The sequence below is a fragment of the Pleurodeles waltl genome, unplaced genomic scaffold (assembly GCF_031143425.1).
Source record: "Pleurodeles waltl isolate 20211129_DDA unplaced genomic scaffold, aPleWal1.hap1.20221129 scaffold_39, whole genome shotgun sequence".
In the NCBI taxonomy this organism is placed as follows: domain Eukaryota; kingdom Metazoa; phylum Chordata; class Amphibia; order Caudata; family Salamandridae; genus Pleurodeles; species Pleurodeles waltl.
The window spans coordinates 6730578-6751742 of NW_027150097.1; the positions used below are offsets into that span (position 1 = coordinate 6730578).

At 46.0% G+C, this 21165-nt stretch overlaps 3 non-coding genes across 3 annotated transcripts; all 3 read left to right on the forward strand.

Annotated features, from left to right (window-relative positions):
- The first annotated feature begins 15346 nt into the window (after nucleotides 1-15346).
- Nucleotides 15347-15429, forward strand: TRNAL-CAG (transfer RNA leucine (anticodon CAG)). The gene has a single exon. It is a non-coding gene; the product is annotated as a tRNA-Leu (tRNA).
- A 2311-nt stretch (nucleotides 15430-17740) lies between these two features.
- Nucleotides 17741-17822, forward strand: TRNAL-CAG (transfer RNA leucine (anticodon CAG)). Its single transcript has one exon. It is a non-coding gene; the product is annotated as a tRNA-Leu (tRNA).
- Nucleotides 17823-18953: 1131 nt separating this feature from the next.
- Nucleotides 18954-19036, forward strand: TRNAV-CAC (transfer RNA valine (anticodon CAC)). Its single transcript has one exon. It is a non-coding gene; the product is annotated as a tRNA-Val (tRNA).
- Nucleotides 19037-21165: the final 2129 nt, after the last annotated feature.

Consider the following 21165-nt stretch of genomic DNA (forward strand, 5'->3'; position numbering starts at 1 on the left):
CACACACGGTGCCTGTTTCGCAGATAAGTTTTAATAAATACACAGAGAATAATATAGAGTCATTGGCCACGAGGAACACCTTCCCTGACCTTTTATTCTCTCCGGTTCCACGTCACCGCGCCTGCCATCCAACACCAAAACTCGGGGGAGACTAACACTCCCTACCTCCCTTGGTGTGCATCATAGGCGTGCCCATGACGAACACAACATTTCTCCTTAACCAATACAAAACAAACATAGCTGCTCAAAAAAAAGATACTATACTAATCCAGTATACAAGAATAGTACACAACAAGAAATGCCACATTCAGTCAATCCACCCCGAATCCTTGCAGCCGCGTTGAGCATGGCGGTCGAGGACTCAAACTGTACCATTCAAGTCCTTGTCTCAGAGGCACTGAGTTGATTGGTATGGAGCCAGGCACCTCCTGATCTGAATCTTGAACTGGCTCCAAATTCTGCATGTCCACACCCCTTGTAGTAGATGATTGGGAATTAGTAGCAGTCACCACCGGCCATGTGCACTGGCTCAAACTTCTGCATGTCCACAACCCAAGTAGTCGATGATTGAGAATTAGTAGCAGTCACCACCGGATTCACTGTCAGAATGATCCATCCTCTCTCCTTCATCAGCTTCAGATCCCACTGTTTCCCTGAGCAGGAAGGTCTGGAATTGAAAATACAGAGGACATTAAACAACATTCACTCAGTACATGGCACTCATTTTGGTTTATAAGATGGAAATTGAGCCATCAGTGCAGTGTCAAGAGTGTCAGGATGGCCGAGTGGTCTAAGGCGCTGAGTTCAGGTCGCAGTCTCCTTTGGAGGCGTGGGTTCGAATCCCACTTCTGACCAGTGTATTTTGCGAGGTGGATACATTTTTGGACTTTTTTTTCCCAAGCACCGTATCAAAAACAATGTCAACAGTTTCTGTAAATTATCGATAAGATCTATTTTCCGTTGCTTGCACTAATTGCCTGAACTTGGCTAAATCGCAATAAATCGGTAAAGCAGGAAATCACAGCATCTTCAACAAATCGTGATAGAAGGGCCGAGATAAAGGTTTCGACCCTACATATCAAAAGCGCAGCTGTCAATAGTTCAGCAGGTTCACAGTGCAGAAGGTTCAGTGGCACCAGGGTCCCCTGCGTCCCAATCACAGCTGGTTTTTAACTTCTGTATTCAGGGGATGGGAGGGGTGGGGTGTTGCGTCGTGCACACACAGTGCCTGTTTTGCAGAGAAGTTTTAATAAATACACAAAGAATAATATGGAGTCTTTGGCCACGAGGAACACCTTCCCCTACCTTTTATTCTCTCCGATTCCACATCACCGCACCTAACATCCAACTCCAAAACTCGGGGGAGACTAACACTCCCTACCTCCCTTGGTGTGCATCATGGGCGTGCCCATGACGAACACAACATTTCTCCTTAACCAATACAAAACAAACATAGCTGCTCAAAAAAAGATACTATACTAATCCAGTATACAAGAATAGTACACAACAATAAATACCACATTCAGTCAATCCACCCCGAATCCTTGCAGCCGCGTTGAGCATGGCGGTCGAGGACTCAAACTGTACCGTTCAAGTCCTTGTCTCAGAGGCACTGAGTTGATTGGTATGGAGCCAGGCACCTCCTGATCTGAATCTTGAACTGGCTTCAAATTCTGCATGTCCACACCCCCTGTAGTAGATGATTGAGAATTAGTAGCAGTCACCACCGGCCATATGCACTGGCTCAAAATTCTGCAAGTCCACACCCCATGTAGTAGATGATTGAGAATTAGTAGCAGTCACCACAGGGTCCACTGTCAGGATGATCCATCCTCTCTCCTTCATCAGCTTCAGATCCCACTGTTTCCCTGAGCAGGAAGGTCTGGAATTGAAAATACAGAGGACATTAAATAACATTCACTCAGTACATGGCACTCATTTTGGTTTATAAGCTGGAAATTGAGCCATCAGTCTGGTGTCAAGAGTGTCAGGATGGCCGGGTGGTCTAAGGTGCTGCATTCAGGTCACAGTCTCCCTTGGAGACGTGGGTTCAAACCCCTCTTCTAACAAGTGTCTTTACGAGGTGGATACATTTTTGGCCTTTTTTTCCCAAGCACCCTTATCAAAAACAATGTCAACAGTTTCTGTAAATTATCGATAAGATCTATTGTCCGTTGCTTGCACTAATTGCCTGAAGTTGGCTAAATCGCAGTAAATCGGTAAAGCAGGAAATCACAGCATCTTCAACAAATCGTGATAGAGGGGCAGAGATAAAGGTTTCGACCCTACATATCAAAAGCACAGCCGTCAATAGTTCAGCAAGTTCACAGTGCAGAAGGTTCAGTGGCACCAGGGTCCCCTGCATCCCAATCACAGCTGGTTTTTAACTTCTGTATTCTGGGCATGGGAGGGGTGTGTTGCATCGTGCACACACAGTGCCTGTTTCGCAAATAAGTTTTAATAAATACACAGAGAATAATATAGAGTCATTGGCCACGAGGAACACCTTCCCTGACCTTTTATTCTCTCCAGTTCCACGTCACCGCGTCTACCATCCAACTCCAAAACTCGGGGGAGACTAACACTCCCTACCTCCCTTGGTGTGCATCATAGGCGTGCCCATGACGAACACAACATTTCTCCTTAACCAATACAAAACAAACATAGCTGCTAAAAAAAAAGATACTATACTAAACCAGTATACAAGAATAGTACACAACAAGAAATGCCACATTCAGTCAATCCACCCCGAATCCTTGCAGCCGCGTTGAGCATGGCGGTCGAGGACTCAAACTGTACCGTTCAAGTCCTTGTCTCAGAGGCACTGAGTTGATTGGTATGGAGCCAGGCACCTCCTGATCTGAATCTTGAACTGGCTCCAAATTTTGCATGTCCACACCCCCTGTAGTAGATGATTGAGAATTAGTAGCAGTCACCACCGGCCATGTGCACTGGCTCAAAATTCAGCATGTCCACACCCCATGTAGTAGATGATTGAGAATTAGTAGCAGTCACCACCGGATCCACTGTCAGGATGATCCATCCTCTCTCCTTCATCAGCTTCAGATCCCACTGTTTCCCTGAGCAGGAAGGTCTGGAATTGAAAATACAGAGGACATTAAACAACATTCACTCAGTACATGGCACTCATTTTGGTTTATAAGCTGGAAATTGAGCCATCAGTGCAGTGTCAAGAGTGTCAGGATGGCCGAGTGGTCTAAGGCGCTGCGTTCAGGTCGCAATTTCCTTTGGAGGCGTGGGTTCAAATCCCACTTCTGACAAGTGTCTTTTGCGAGGTGGATACATTTTTGGACTTTTTTTTTCCAAGCACCCGTATCAAAAACAATGTCAACAGTTTCTGTAAATTATCGATAAGATCTATTGTCCGTTGCTTGCACTAATTTCCTGAAGTTGGCTAAATCGCAGTAAATCGGTAAAGCGGGAAATCACAGCATCTTCAACAAATCGTGATAGAGGGGCAGAGATAAAGGTTTCGACCCTACATATCAAGAGCGCAGCTGTCAATAGTTCAGCAGGTTCACAGTGCAGAAGGTTCAGTGGCACCATGGTCCCCTGCGTCCCAATCACAGCTGGTTTTTAACTTCTGTATTCAGGGCATGGGAGGGGTGTGTTGCATCGTGCACACACGGTGCCTGTTTCGCAGATAAGTTTTAATAAATACACAGAGAATAATATAGAGTCATTGGCCACGAGGAACACCTTCCCTGACCTTTTATTCTCTCCGGTTCCACGTCACCGCGCCTACCATCCAAATCCAAAACTCGGGGGAGACTAACACTCCCTACCTCCCTTGGTGTGCATCATAGGCGTGCCCATGACGAACACAACATTTCTCCTTAACCAATACAAAACAAACATAGCTGCTCAAAAAAAATATACTATACTAATCCAGTATTCAAGAATAGTACACAACAAGAAATGCCACATTCAGTCAATCCACCCCGAATCCTTGCAGCCACGTTGAGCATGGCGGTCGAGGACTCAAACTGTACCGTTCAAGTCCTTGTCTGAGAGGCACTGAGTTGATTGGTATGGAGCCAGGCACCTCCTGATCTGAATCTTGAACTGGCTCCAAATTCTGCATGTCCACACCCCTTGTAGTAGATGATTGAGAATTAGTAGCAGTCACCACCGGCCATGTGCACTGGCTCAAACTTCTGCATGTCCACACCCCAAGTAGTCGATGATTGCGAATTAGTAGCAGTCACCACCGGATTCACTGTCAGGATGATCCATCCTCTCTCCTTCATCAGCTTCAGATCCCACTGTTTCCCTGAGCAGGAGGGTCTGGAATTGAAAATACAGAGGACATTACACAAAATTCACTCAGTACATGGCACTCATTTTGGTTTATAAGCTGGAAATTGAGCCATCAGTGCAGTGTTAAGAGTGTCAGGATGGCCGAGTGGTCTAAGGCGCTGCGTTCAGGTCGCAGTCTCCCTTGGAGGCGTGGGTTCGAATCCAACTTCTGACAAGTGTCTTTTGCGAGGTGGATACATTTTTGGACATTTTTTTTCCAAGCACCCCTATCAAAAACAATGTCAACAGTTTCTGTAAATTATCGATAAGATCTATTGTCCGTTGCTTGCACTAATTGCGTGAAGTTGGCTAAATCGCAGTAAATCGGTAAAGCAGGAAATCACAGCATCTTCAACAAATCGTGATAGAGGGGCAGAGATAAAGGTTTCGACCCTACATATCAAGAGCGCAGCTGTCAATAGTTCAGCAGGTTCACAGTGCAGAAGGTTCAGTGGCACCAGGGTCCCCTGCGTCCCAATCACAGCTGGTTTTTAACTTCTGTATTCAGGGCATGGGAGGGGTGTGTTGCATCGTGCACACACGGTGCCTCTATCGCAGATAAGTTTTAATAAATACACAGAGAATAATATAGAGTCATTGGCCACGAGGAACACCTTCCCTGACCTTTTATTCTCTCCGGTTCCACGTCATCGCGCCTACCATCCAACTCCAAAAGTTGGGGGAGACTAACACTCCCTACCTCCCTTGGTGTGCATCATAGGCGTGCCCATGACGAACACAACATTTCTCCTTAACCAATACAAAACAAACATAGCTGCTCAAAAAAAAGATACTATACTAAAACAGTATACAAGAATAGTACACATCAAGAAATGCCACATTCAGTCAATCCACCCCGAATCCTTGCAGCCGCGTTGAGCATGGCGGTCGAGGACTCAAACTGTACCGTTCAAGTCCTTGTCCCAGAGGCACTGAGTTGATTGGTATGGAGCCAGGCACCTCCTGATCTGAATCTTGAACTGGCTCCAAATTCTGCATGTCCACACCCCTTGTAGTAGATGATTGAGAATTAGTAGCAGTCACCACCGGCCATGTGCACTGGCTCAAACTTCTGCATGTCCACACCCCAAGTAGTCAATGATTGCGAATTAGTAGCAGTCACCACCGGATTCACTGTCAGGATGATCCATCCTCTCTCCTTCATCAGCTTCAGATCCCACTGTTTCCCTGAGCAGGAGGGTCTGGAATTGAAAATACAGAGGACATTAAACAAAATTCACTCAGTACATGGCACTCATTTTGGTTTATAAGCTGGAAATTGAGCCATCAGTGCAGTGTTAAGAGTGTCAGGATGGCAAGTGGTCTAAGGCGCTGCGTTCAGGTCGCAGTCTCCTTTGGAGGCGTGGGTTCGAATCCCACTTCTGACAAGTGTCTTTTGCGAGGTGGATACATTTTTGGACTTTTTTTTTCCAAGCACCAGTATCAAAAACAATGTCAACAGTTTCTGTAAATTATCGATAAGATCTATTGTCCGTTGCTTGCACTAATTTCCTGAAGTTGGCTAAATCGCAGTAAATCGGTAAAGCGGGAAATCACAGCATCTTCAACAAATCGTGATAGAGGGGCAGAGATAAAGGTTTCGACCCTACATATCAAGAGCGCAGCTGTCAATAGTTCAGCAGGTTCACAGTGCAGAAGGTTCAGTGGCACCAGGGTCCCCTGCGTCCCAATCACAGCTGGTTTTTAACTTCTGTATTCAGGGCATGGGAGGGGTGTGTTGCATCGTGCACACACGGTGCCTGTTTCGCAGATAAGTTTTAATAAATACACAGAGAATAATATAGAGTCATTGGCCACGAGGAACACCTTCCCTGACCTTTTATTCTCTCCGGTTCCACGTCACCGCGCCTACCATCCAACTCCAAAACTCGGGGGAGACTAACACTCCCTACCTCCCTTGGTGTGTATCATAGGCGTGCCCATGACGAACACAACATTTCTCCTTAAACAATACAAAACAAACATAGCTGCTCAAAAAAAAGATACTATACTAATCCAGTATACAAGAATAGTACACAACAAGAAATACCACATTCAGTCAATCCACCCCGAATCCTTGCAGCCGCGTTGAGCATGGCGGTCGAGGACTCAAACTGTACCGTTCAAGTCCTTGTCTCAGAGGCACTGAGTTGATTGGTATGGAGCCAGGCACCTCCTGATCTGAATCTTGAACTGGCTCCAAATTCTGCATGTCCACACCCCTTGTAGTAGATGATTGAGAATTAGTAGCAGTCACCACCGGCCATGTGCACTCGCTCAAACTTCTGCATGTCCACACCCCAAGTAGTCGATGATTGAGAATTAGAAGCAGTCACCACCGGATTCACTGTCAGAATGATCCATCCTCTCTCCTTCATCAGCTTCAGATCCCACTGTTTTCCTGAGCAGGAAGGTCTGGAATTGAAAATACAGAGGACATTAAACAACATTCACTCAGTACATGGCACTCATTTTGGTTTATAAGCTGGAAATTGAGCCATCAGTGCAATGTCAAGAGTGTCAGGATGGCCGAGTGGTCTAAGGCACAGCGTTCAGATCGCAGTCTCCTTTGGTGGCGTGGGTTCGAATCCTACTTCTGACAAGTGTCTTTTGCGAGGTGGATACATTTTTGGACTTTTTTTTTCCAAGCACCCGTATCAAAAACAATGTCAACAGTTTCTGTAAATTATCGATAAGATCTATTGTCCGTTGCTTGCACTAATTTCCTGAAGTTGGCTAAATCGCAGTAAATCGGTAAAGCGGGAAATCACAGCATCTTCAACAAATCGTGATAGAGGGGCAGAGATAAAGGTTTCGACCCTACATATCAAGAGCGCAGCTGTCAATAGTTCAGCAGGTTCACAGTGCAGAAGGTTCAGTGGCACCAGGGTCCCCTGCGTCCCAATCACAGCTAGTTTTTAACTTCTGTATTCAGGGCATGGGAGGGGTGTGTTGCATCGTGCACACACGGTGCCTGTTTCGCAGATAAGTTTTAATAAATACACAGAGAATAATATAGAGTCATTGGCCACGAGGAACACCTTCCCTGACCTTTTATTCTCTCCGGTTCCACGTCACCGCGCCTACCATCCAACTCCAAAACTCGGGGGAGACTAACACTCTCTACCTCCCTTGGTGTGCATCATAGGTGTGCCCATGACGAACACAACATTTCTCCTTAACCAATACAAAACAAACATAGCTGCTCAAAAAAAAGATACTATACTAATCCAGTATACAAGAATAGTACACAACAAGAAATGCCACATTCAGTCAATCCACCCCGAATCCTTGCAGCCGCGTTGAGCATGGCGGTCGAGGACTCAAACTGTACCGTTCAAGTCCTTGTCTCAGAGGCACTGAGTTGATTGGTATGGAGCCAGGCACCTCCTGATCTGAATCTTGAACTGGCTCCAAATTCTGCATGTCCAACCCCCTTGTAGTAGATGATTGAGAATTAGTAGCAGTCACCACCGGCCATGTGCACTGGCTCAAACTTCTGCATGTCCACACCCCATGTAGTCGATGATTGAGAATTAGTAGCAGTCACCACCGGATTCACTGTCAGGATGATCCATCCTCTCTCCTTCATCAGCTTCAGATCCCACTGTTTCCCTGAGCAGGAAGGTCTGGAATTGAAAATACAGAGGACATTAAACAACATTGACTCAGTACATGGCACTCATTTTGGTTTATATGCTCGAAATTGAGCCCTGAGCGAGGTGTGAAGAGTGTCATGATGGCCGAGTGGTCTAAGGCGCTGCGTTCAGGTCACAGTCTCCCTTGGAAGTGTGGATTCATATCCCACTTCTGACAAGTGTATTTTGCGAGGTGGATACATTTTTGGACTTTTTTTTCCCAAGCACCGTATCAAAAACAATGTCAACAGTTTCTGTAAATTATCGATAAGATCTATTTTCCATTGCTTGCACTAATTGCCTGAAGTTGGCTAAATCGCAGTAAATCGGTAAAGCAGGAAATCACAGCATCTTCAACAAATCGTGATAGAGGGGCCGAGATAAAGGTTTCGACCCTACATATCAAAAGCGCAGCTGTCAATAGTTCAGCAGGTTCACAGTGCAGAAGGTTCAGTGGCACCAGGGTCCCCTGCGTCCCAATCAGAGCTGGTTTTTAACTTCTGTATTCAGGGGATGGGAGGGGTGGGGGTGTTGCGTCGTGCACACACAGTGCCTGTTTTGCAGAGAAGTTTTAATAAATACACAAAGAATAATATGGAGTCTTTGGCCACGAGGAACACCTTCCCCTACCTTTTATTCTCTCCGATTCCACATCACCGCACCTAACATCCAACTCCAAAACTCGGGGGAGACTAACACTCCCTACCTCCCTTGGTGTGCATCATGGGCGTGCCCATGACGAACACAACATTTCTCCTTAACCAATACAAAACAAACATAGCTGCTCAAAAAAAAGATACTATACTAATCCAGTATACAAGAATAGTACACAACAAGAAATGCCACATTCTGTCAATCCACCCCGAATCCTTGCAGCCACGTTGAGCATGGCGGTCGAGGACTCAAACTGTACCGTTCAAGTCCTTGTCTCAGAGGCACTGAGTTGATTGGTATGGAGCCAGGCACCTCCTGATCTGAATCTTGAACTGGCTCCAAATTCTGCATGTCCACACCCCTTGTAGTAGATGATTGAGAATTAGTAGCAGTCACCACCGGCCATGTGCACTGGCTCAAACTTCTGCATGTCCACACCCCAAGTAGTCGATGATTGCGAATTAGTAGCAGTCACCACCGGATTCACTGTCAGGATGATCCATCCTCTCTCCTTCATCTGCTTCAGATCCCACTGTTTTCCTGAGCAGGAAGGTCTGGAATTGAAAATACAGAGGACATTAAACAACATTCACTCAGTACATGGCACTCATTTTGGTTTATAAGCTGGAAATTGAGCCATCAGTGCAATGTCAAGAGTGTCAGGATGGCCGAGTGGTCTAAGGCGCTGCGTTCAGATCGCAGTCTCCTTTGGTGGCGTGGGTTCGAATCCTCCTTCTGACAAGTGTCTTTTGCGAGGTGGATACATTTTTGGACTTTTTTTTTCCAAGCACCCGTATCAAAAACAATGTCAACAGTTTCTGTAAATTATCGATAAGATCTATTGTCCGGTGCTTGCACTAATTTCCTGAAGTTGGCTAAATCGCAGTAAATCTGTAAAGCGGGAAATCACAGCATCTTCAACAAATCGTGATAGAGGGGCAGAGATAAAGGTTTCGACCCTACATATCAAGAGCGCAGCTGTCAATAGTTCAGCAGGTTCACAGTGCAGAAGGTTCAGTGGCACCAGGGTCCCCTGCGTCCCAATCACAGCTGGTTTTTAACTTCTGTATTCAGGGCATGGGAGGGGTGTGTTGCATCGTGCACACACGGTGCCTGTTTCGCAGATAAGTTTTAATAAATACACAGAGAATAATATAGAGTCATTGGCCACGAGGAACACCTTCCCTGACCTTTTATTCTCTCCGGTTCCACGTCACCGCGCCTACCATCCAACTCCAAAACTCGGGGGAGACTAACACTCCCTACCTCCCTTGGTGTGTATCATAGGCGTGCCCATGACGAACACAACATTTCTCCTTAAACAATACAAAACAAACATAGCTGCTCAAAAAAAAGATACTATACTAATCCAGTATACAAGAATAGTACACAACAAGAAATACCACATTCAGTCAATCCACCCCGAATCCTTGCAGCCGCGTTGAGCATGGCGGTCGAGGACTCAAACTGTACCGTTCAAGTCCTTGTCTCAGAGGCACTGAGTTGATTGGTATGGAGCCAGGCACCTCCTGATCTGAATCTTGAACTGGCTCCAAATTCTGCATGTCCACACCCCTTGTAGTAGATGATTGAGAATTAGTAGCAGTCACCACCGGCCATGTGCACTCGCTCAAACTTCTGCATGTCCACACCCCAAGTAGTCGATGATTGAGAATTAGAAGCAGTCACCACCGGATTCACTGTCAGAATGATCCATCCTCTCTCCTTCATCAGCTTCAGATCCCACTGTTTTCCTGAGCAGGAAGGTCTGGAATTGAAAATACAGAGGACATTAAACAACATTCACTCAGTACATGGCACTCATTTTGGTTTATAAGCTGGAAATTGAGCCATCAGTGCAATGTCAAGAGTGTCAGGATGGCCGAGTGGTCTAAGGCACAGCGTTCAGATCGCAGTCTCCTTTGGTGGCGTGGGTTCGAATCCTACTTCTGACAAGTGTCTTTTGCGAGGTGGATACATTTTTGGACTTTTTTTTTCCAAGCACCCGTATCAAAAACAATGTCAACAGTTTCTGTAAATTATCGATAAGATCTATTGTCCGTTGCTTGCACTAATTTCCTGAAGTTGGCTAAATCGCAGTAAATCGGTAAAGCGGGAAATCACAGCATCTTCAACAAATCGTGATAGAGGGGCAGAGATAAAGGTTTCGACCCTACATATCAAGAGCGCAGCTGTCAATAGTTCAGCAGGTTCACAGTGCAGAAGGTTCAGTGGCACCAGGGTCCCCTGCGTCCCAATCACAGCTGGTTTTTAACTTCTGTATTCAGGGCATGGGAGGGGTGTGTTGCATCGTGCACACACGGTGCCTGTTTCGCAGATAAGTTTTAATAAATACACAGAGAATAATATAGAGTCATTGGCCACGAGGAACACCTTCCCTGACCTTTTATTCTCTCCGGTTCCACGTCACCGCGCCTACCATCCAACTCCAAAACTCGGGGGAGACTAACACTCTCTACCTCCCTTGGTGTGCATCATAGGTGTGCCCATGACGAACACAACATTTCTCCTTAACCAATACAAAACAAACATAGCTGCTCAAAAAAAAGATACTATACTAATCCAGTATACAAGAATAGTTCACAACAAGAAATGCCACATTCAGTCAATCCACCCCGAATCCTTGCAGCCGCGTTGAGCATGGCGGTCGAGGACTCAAACTGTACCGTTCAAGTCCTTGTCTCAGAGGCACTGAGTTGATTGGTATGGAGCCAGGCACCTCCTGATCTGAATCTTGAACTGGCTCCAAATTCTGCATGTCCAACCCCCTTGTAGTAGATGATTGAGAATTAGTAGCAGTCACCACCGGCCATGTGCACTGGCTCAAACTTCTGCATGTCCACACCCCATGTAGTCGATGATTGAGAATTAGTAGCAGTCACCACCGGATTCACTGTCAGGATGATCCATCCTCTCTCCTTCATCAGCTTCAGATCCCACTGTTTCCCTGAGCAGGAAGGTCTGGAATTGAAAATACAGAGGACATTAAACAACATTGACTCAGTACATGGCACTCATTTTGGTTTATATGCTCGAAATTGAGCCCTGAGCGAGGTGTGAAGAGTGTCATGATGGCCGAGTGGTCTAAGGCGCTGCGTTCAGGTCACAGTCTCCCTTGGAAGTGTGGATTCATATCCCACTTCTGACAAGTGTATTTTGCGAGGTGGATACATTTTTGGACTTTTTTTTCCCAAGCACCGTATCAAAAACAATGTCAACAGTTTCTGTAAATTATCGATAAGATCTATTTTCCATTGCTTGCACTAATTGCCTGAAGTTGGCTAAATCGCAGTAAATCGGTAAAGCAGGAAATCACAGCATCTTCAACAAATCGTGATAGAGGGGCCGAGATAAAGGTTTCGACCCTACATATCAAAAGCGCAGCTGTCAATAGTTCAGCAGGTTCACAGTGCAGAAGGTTCAGTGGCACCAGGGTCCCCTGCGTCCCAATCAGAGCTGGTTTTTAACTTCTGTATTCAGGGGATGGGAGGGGTGGGGGTGTTGCGTCGTGCACACACAGTGCCTGTTTTGCAGAGAAGTTTTAATAAATACACAAAGAATAATATGGAGTCTTTGGCCACGAGGAACACCTTCCCCTACCTTTTATTCTCTCCGATTCCACATCACCGCACCTAACATCCAACTCCAAAACTCGGGGGAGACTAACACTCCCTACCTCCCTTGGTGTGCATCATGGGCGTGCCCATGACGAACACAACATTTCTCCTTAACCAATACAAAACAAACATAGCTGCTCAAAAAAAAGATACTATACTAATCCAGTATACAAGAATAGTACACAACAAGAAATGCCACATTCTGTCAATCCACCCCGAATCCTTGCAGCCACGTTGAGCATGGCGGTCGAGGACTCAAACTGTACCGTTCAAGTCCTTGTCTCAGAGGCACTGAGTTGATTGGTATGGAGCCAGGCACCTCCTGATCTGAATCTTGAACTGGCTCCAAATTCTGCATGTCCACACCCCTTGTAGTAGATGATTGAGAATTAGTAGCAGTCACCACCGGCCATGTGCACTGGCTCAAACTTCTGCATGTCCACACCCCAAGTAGTCGATGATTGCGAATTAGTAGCAGTCACCACCGGATTCACTGTCAGGATGATCCATCCTCTCTCCTTCATCTGCTTCAGATCCCACTGTTTTCCTGAGCAGGAAGGTCTGGAATTGAAAATACAGAGGACATTAAACAACATTCACTCAGTACATGGCACTCATTTTGGTTTATAAGCTGGAAATTGAGCCATCAGTGCAATGTCAAGAGTGTCAGGATGGCCGAGTGGTCTAAGGCGCTGCGTTCAGATCGCAGTCTCCTTTGGTGGCGTGGGTTCGAATCCTCCTTCTGACAAGTGTCTTTTGCGAGGTGGATACATTTTTGGACTTTTTTTTTCCAAGCACCCGTATCAAAAACAATGTCAACAGTTTCTGTAAATTATCGATAAGATCTATTGTCCGGTGCTTGCACTAATTTCCTGAAGTTGGCTAAATCGCAGTAAATCTGTAAAGCGGGAAATCACAGCATCTTCAACAAATCGTGATAGAGGGGCAGAGATAAAGGTTTCGACCCTACATATCAAGAGCGCAGCTGTCAATAGTTCAGCAGGTTCACAGTGCAGAAGGTTCAGTGGCACCAGGGTCCCCTGCGTCCCAATCACAGCTGGTTTTTAACTTCTGTATTCAGGGCATGGGAGGGGTGTGTTGCATCGTGCACACACGGTGCCTGTTTCGCAGATAAGTTTTAATAAATACACAGAGAATAATATAGAGTCATTGGCCACGAGGAACACCTTCCCTGACCTTTTATTCTCTCCGGTTCCACGTCACCGCGCCTACCATCCAACTCCAAAACTCGGGGGAGACTAACACTCTCTACCTCCCTTGGTGTGCATCATAGGCGTGCCCATGACGAACACAACATTTCTCCTTAACCAATACAAAACAAACATAGCTGCTCAAAAAAAAGATACTATACTAATCCAGTATACAAGAATAGTACACAACAAGAAATGCCACATTCAGTCAATCCACCCCGAATCCTTGCAGCCGCGTTGAGCATGGCGGTCGAGGACTCAAACTGTACCGTTCAAGTCCTTGTCTCAGAGGCACTGAGTTGATTGGTATGGAGCCAGGCACCTCCTGATCTGAATCTTGAACTGGCTCCAAATTCTGCATGTCCAACCCCCTTGTAGTAGATGATTGAGAATTAGTAGCAGTCACCACCGGCCATGTGCACTGGCTCAAACTTCTGCATGTCCACACCCCATGTAGTCGATGATTGAGAATTAGTAGCAGTCACCACCGGATTCACTGTCAGGATGATCCATCCTCTCTCCTTCATCAGCTTCAGATCCCACTGTTTCCCTGAGCAGGAAGGTCTGGAATTGAAAATACAGAGGACATTAAACAACATTGACTCAGTACATGGCACTCATTTTGGTTTATAAGCTCGAAATTGAGCCCTGAGCGAGGTGTGAAGAGTGTCATGATGGCCGAGTGGTCTAAGGCGCTGCGTTCAGGTCACAGTCTCCCTTGGAGGTGTGGATTCATATCCCACTTCTGACAAGTGTATTTTGCGAGGTGGATACATTTTTGGACTTTTTTTTCCCAAGCACCGTATCAAAAACAATGTCAACAGTTTCTGTAAATTATCGATAAGATCTATTTTCCGTTGCTTGCACTAATTGCCTGAAGTTGGCTATATCGCAGTAAATCGGTAAAGCAGGAAATCACAGCATCTTCAACAAATCGTGATAGAGGGGCCGAGATAAAGGTTTCGACCCTACATATCAAAAGCGCAGCTGTCAATAGTTCAGCAGGTTCACAGTGCAGAAGGTTCAGTGGCACCAGGGTCCCCTGCGTCCCAATCAGAGCTGGTTTTTAACTTCTGTATTCAGGGGATGGGAGGGGTGGGGGTGTTGCGTCGTGCACACACAGTGCCTGTTTTGCAGAGAAGTTTTAATAAATACACAAAGAATAATATGGAGTCTTTGGCCACGAGGAACACCTTCCCCTACCTTTTATTCTCTCCGATTCCACATCACCGCACCTAACATCCAACTCCAAAACTCGGGGGAGACTAACACTCCCTACCTCCCTTGGTGTGCATCATGGGCGTGCCCATGACGAACACAACATTTCTCCTTAACCAATACAAAACAAACATAACTGCTCAAAAAAAAGATACTATACTAATCCAGTATACAAGAATAGTACACAACAATAAATACCACATTCAGTCAATCCACCCCGAATCCTTGCAGCCGCGTTGAGCATGGCGGTCGAAGACTCAAACTGTACTGTTCAAGTCCTTGTCTCAGAGGCACTGAGTTGATTGGTATGGAGCCAGGCACCTCCTGATCTGAATCTTGAACTGGCTTCAAATTCTGCATGTCCACACCCCCTGTAGTAGATGATTGAGAATTAGTAGCAGTCACCACCGGCCATATGCACTGGCTCAAAATTCTGCAAGTCCACACCCCATGTAGTAGATGATTGAGAATTAGTAGCAGTCACCACAGGGTCCACTGTCAGGATGATCCATCCTCTCTCCTTCATCAGCTTCAGATCCCACTGTTTCCCTGAGCAGGAAGGTCTGGAATTGAAAATACAGAGGACATTAAACAACATTCACTCAGTACATGGCACTCATTTTGGTTTATAAGCTGGAAATTGAGCCATCAGTGCAGTGTCAAGAGTGTCAGGATGGCCAAGTGGTCTAAGGCGCTGCGTTCAGATCGCAGTCTCCTTTGGAGGCGTGGGTTCAAATCCCACTTCTGACAAGTGTCTTTTGCGAGGTGGATACATTTTTGGACTTTTTTTTTCCAAGCACCCGTATCAAAAACAATGTCAACAGTTTCTGTAAATTATCGATAAGATCTATTGTCCGTTGCTTGCACTAATTTCCTGAAGTTGGCTAAATCGCAGTAAATCGGTAAAGCGGGAAATCACAGCATCTTCAACAAATCGTGATAGAGGGGCAGAGATAAAGGTTTCGACCCTACATATCAAGAGCGCAGCTGTCAATAGTTCAGCAGGTTCACAGTGCAGAAGGTTCAGTGGCACCATGGTCCCCTGCGTCCCAATCACAGCTGGTTTTTAACTTCTGTATTCAGGGCATGGGAGGGGTGTGTTGCATCGTGCACACACGGTGCCTGTTTCGCAGATAAGTTTTAATAAATACACAGAGAATAATATAGAGTCATTGGCCACGAGGAACACCTTCCCTGACCTTTTATTCTCTCCGGTTCCACGTCACCGCGCCTACCATCCAAATCCAAAACTCGGGGGAGACTAACACTCCCTACCTCCCTTGGTGTGCATCATAGGCGTGCCCATGACGAACACAACATTTCTCCTTAACCAATACAAAACAAACATAGCTGCTCAAAAAAAATATACTATACTAATCCAGTATTCAAGAATAGTACACAACAAGAAATGCCACATTCAGTCAATCCACCCCGAATCCTTGCAGCCGCGTTGAGCATGGCGGTCGAGGACTCAAACTGTACCGTTTAAGTCCTTGTCTCAGAGGCACTGAGTTGATTGGTATGGAGCCAGGCACCTCCTGATCTGAATCTTGAACTGGCTCTAAATTCTGCATGTCCACACCCCTTGTAGTAGATGATTGAGAATTAGTAGCAGTCACCACCGGCCATGTGCACTGGCTCAAACTTCTGCATCTCCACACCCCATGTAGTCGATGATTGAGAATTAGTAGCAGTCACCACCGGATTCACTGTCAGGATGATCCATCCTCTCTCCTTCATCAGCTTCAGATCCCACTGTTTCCCTGAGCAGGAAGGTCTGGAATTGAAAATACAGAGGTCATTAAACAACATTCACTCAGTTCATGGCACTCATTTTGGTTTATACGCTCGAAATTGAGCCATGAGGGAGATGTGAAGAGTGTCAGGATGGCTGAGTGGTCTAAGGCACTGCGTTCAGGTCGCAGCCTCCCTTGGAGTTGTGGGTTCAAATCCCACTTCTGACAAGTGTATTTTGCGAGGTGGATACATTTTTGGACTTTTTTTTCCCAAGCACCGTATCAAAAACAATGTCAACAGTTTCTGTAAATTATCGATAAGATCTATTTTCCGTTGCTTGCACTAATTGCCTGAAGTTGGCTAAATCGCAATAAATCGGTAAAGCAGGAAATCACAGCATCTTCAACAAATCGTGATAGAGGGGCCGAGATAAAGGTTTCGACCCTACATATCAAAAGCGCAGCTGTCAATAGTTCAGCAGGTTCACAGTGCAGAAGGTTCAGTGGCACCAGGGTCCCCTGCGTCCCAATCACAGCTGGTTTTTAACTTCTGTATTCAGGGGATGGGAGGGGTGGGGGTGTTGCGTCTTGCACACACAGTGCCTGTTTTGCAGATAAGTTTTAATAAATACACAATGAATAATATGGAGTCTTTAGCCACGAGGAACACCTTCCCCTACCTTTTATTCTCTCTGATTCCACATCACCGCACCTAACATCCAACTCCAAAACTCGGGGGAGACTAACACTCCCTACCTCCCTTGGTGTGCATCATGGGCGTGCCCATGACGGACACAACATTTCTCCTTAACCAATACAAAACAAACATAGCTGCTCAAAAAAAAGATACTATACTAATCCAGTATACAAGAATAGTACACAACAATAAATACCACATTCAGTCAATCCACCCCGAATCCTTGCAGCCTCGTTGAGCATGGCGGTCGAGGACTCAAACTGTACCGTTCAAGTCCTTGTCTCAGAGGCACTGAGTTGATTGGTATGGAGCCAGGCACCTCCATATCTGAATCTTGAACTGGCTCCAAATTCTGCATGTCCACACCCCCTGTAGCGGATGATTGAGAATTAGTAGCAGTCACCACCGGCCATATGCACTGGCTCAAAATTCTGCAAGTCCACACCCCATATAGTAGATGATTGAGAATTAGTAGCAGTCACCACAGGGTCCACTGTCAGGATGATCCATCCTCTCTCCTTCATCAGCTTCAGATCCCACTGTTTCCCTGAGCAGGAAGGTCTGGAATTGAAAATACAGAGGACATTAAATAACATTCACTCAGTACATGGCACTCATTTTGGTACGTGTCAGGATGGCCGAGTGGTCTAGGCGCTGCGTTCAGGTCGCAGTCTCCTTTGGAGGCGTGGGTTTGAATCCCACTTCTGACAAGTGTCTTTTGCGAGGTGGATACATTTTTGGACTTTTTTTTTCCAAGCACCCGTATCAAAAACAATGTCAAAAGTTTCTGTAAATTATCGATAAGATCTATTGTCCGTTGCTTGCACTAATTTCCTGAAGTTGGCTAAATCGCAGTAAATCGGTAAAGCGGGAAATCACAGCATCTTTAACAAATCGTGATAGAGGGGCAGAGATAAAGGTTTCGGCCCTACATATCAAGAGCGCAGCTGTGAATAGTTCAGCAGGTTCACAGTGCAGAAGGTTCAGTGGCACCAGGGTCCCCTGCGTCCCAATCACAGCTGGTTTTTAACTTCTGTATTCAGGGCATGGGAGGGGTGTGTTGCATCGTGCACACACGGTGCCTGTTTCGCAGATAAGTTTTAATAAATACACAGAGAATAATATAGAGTCATTGGCCACGAGGAACACCTTCCCTGACCTTTTATTCTCTCCGGTTCCACGTCACCGCGCCTACCATCCAACTCCAAAAGTTGGGGGAGACTAACACTCCCTACCTCCCTTGGTGTGCATCATAGGCGTGCCCATGACGAACAACACATTTCTCCTTAACCAATACAAAACAAAAAGAGCTGCTAAAAAAAAAGATACTATACTAATCCCGTATACAAGAATAGTACACAACAAGAAATGCCACATTCAGTCAACCCACCCCGAATCCTTGCAGCCACGTTGAGCATGGCGGTCGAGGACTCAAACTGTACCGTTCAAGTCCTTGTCTCAGAGGCACTGAGTTGATTGGTATGGAGCCAGGCACCTCCTGATCTGAATCTTGAACTGGCTCCAAATTCTGCATGTCCACACCCCTTGTAGTAGATGATTGAGAATTAGTAGCAGTCACCACCGGCCATGTGCACTGGCTCAAACTTCTGCATGTCCACACCCCAAGTAGTCGATGATTGCGAATTAGAAGCAGTCACCACCGGATTCACTGTCAGGATGATCCATCCTCTCTCCTTCATCAGCTTCAGATCCCACTGTTTCCCTGAGCAGGAAGGTCTGGAATTGAAAATACAGAGGACATTAAACAAAATTCACTCAGTACAAGGCACTCATTTTGGTTTATAAGCTGGAAATTGAGCCATCAGTGCAGTGTTAAGAGTGTCAGGATGGCCGAGTGGTCTAAGGCGCTGCGTTCACGTCGCAGTCTCCCTTGGAGGCGTGGGTTCGAATCCAACTTCTGACAAGTGTCTTTTGCGAGGTGGATACATTTGTGGACTTTTTTTTTCCAAGCACCCGTATCAAAAACAATGTCAACAGTTTCTGTAAATTATCGATAAGATCTATTGTCCGTTGCTTGCACTAATTTCCTGAAGTTGGCTAAATCGCAGTAAATCGGTAAAGCGGGAAATCACAGCATCTTCAACAAATCGTGATAGAGGGGCAGAGATAAAGGTTTCGACCCTACATATCAAGAGCGCAGCTGTCAATAGTTCAGCAGGTTCACAGTGCAGAAGGTTCAGTGGCACCAGGGTCCCCTGCGTCCCAATCACAGCTGGTTTTTAACTTCTGTATTCAGGGCATGGGAGGGGTGTGTTGCATCGTGCACACACAGTGCCTCTTTCGCAGATAAGTTTTAATAAATACACAGAGAATAATATAGAGTCATTGGCCATGAGGAACACCTTCCCTGACCTTTTATTCTCTCCGGTTCCACGTCACCGCGCCTACCATCCAACTCCAAAAGTTGGGGGAGACTAACACTCCCTACCTCCCTTGGTGTGCATCATAGGCGTGCCCATGACGAACACAACATTTCTCCTTAACCAATACAAAACAAACATAGCTGCTCAAAAAAAAGATACTATACTAATCCAGTATACAAGAATAGTACACAACAAGAAATGACACATTCAGTCAATCCACCCCGAATCCTTGCAGCCGCGTTGAGCATGGCGGTCGAGGACTCAAACTGTACCATTCAAGTCCTTGTCTCAGAGGCACTGAGTTGATTGGTATGGAGCCAGGCACCTCCTGATCTGAATCTTGAACTGGCTCCAAATTCTGCATGTCCACACCCCTTGTAGTAGATGATTGAGAATTAGTAGCAGTCACCACCGGCCATGTGCACTGGCTCAAAATTCAGCATGTCCACACCCCATGTAGTAGATGATTGAGAATTAGTAGCAATCACCACCGGATCCACTGTCAGGATGATCCATCCTCTCTCCTTCATCAGCTTCAGATCCCACTGTTTCCCTGAGCGGGAAGGTCTGGAATTGAAAATACAGAGGACATTAAACAACATTGACTCAGTACATGGCACTCATTTTGGTTTATAAGCTCGAAATTGAGCCCTGAGCGAGGTGTGAAGAGTGTCATGATGGCCGAGTGGTCTAAGGCGCTGCGTTCGGTCACAGTCTCCCTTGGAGGTGTGGATTCATATCCCACTTCTGACAAGTGTATTTTGCGAGGTGGATACATTTTTGGACTTTTTTTTCCCAAGCACCGTATCAAAAACAATGTCAACAGTTTCTGTAAATTATCGATAAGATCTATTTTCCGTTGCTTGCACTAATTGCCTGAAGTTGGCTATATCGCAGTAAATCGGTAAAGCAGGAAATCACAGCATCTTCAACAAATCGTGATAGAGGGGCCGAGATAAAGGTTTCGACCCTACATATCAAAAGCGCAGCTGTCAATAGTTCAGCAGGTTCACAGTGCAGAAGGTTCAGTGGCACCAGGGTCCCCTGCGTCCCAATCAGAGCTGGTTTTTAACTTCTGTATTCAGGGGATGGGAGGGGTGGGGGTGTTGCGTCGTGCACACACAGTGCCTGTTTTGCAGAGAAGTTTTAATAAATACACAAAGAATAATATGGAGTCTTTGGCCACGAGGAACACCTTCCCCTACCTTTTATTCTCTCCGATTCCACATCACCGCACCTAACATCCAACTCCAAAACTCGGGGGAGACTAACACTCCCTACCTCCCTTGGTGTGCATCATGGGCGTGCCCATGACGAACACAACATTTCTCCTTAACCAATACAAAACAAACATAGCTGCTCAAAAAAAAGATACTATACTAATCCAGTATACAAGAATAGTACACAACAATAAATACCACATTCAGTCAATCCACCCCGAATCCTTGCAGCCGCGTTGAGCATGGCGGTCGAAGACTCAAACTGTACTGTTCAAGTCCTTGTCTCAGAGGCACTGAGTTGATTGGTATGGAGCCAGGCACCTCCTGATCTGAATCTTGAACTGGCTTCAAATTCTGCATGTCCACACCCCCTGTAGTAGATGATTGAGAATTAGTAGCAGTCACCACCGGCCATATGCACTGGCTCAAAATTCTGCAAGTCCACACCC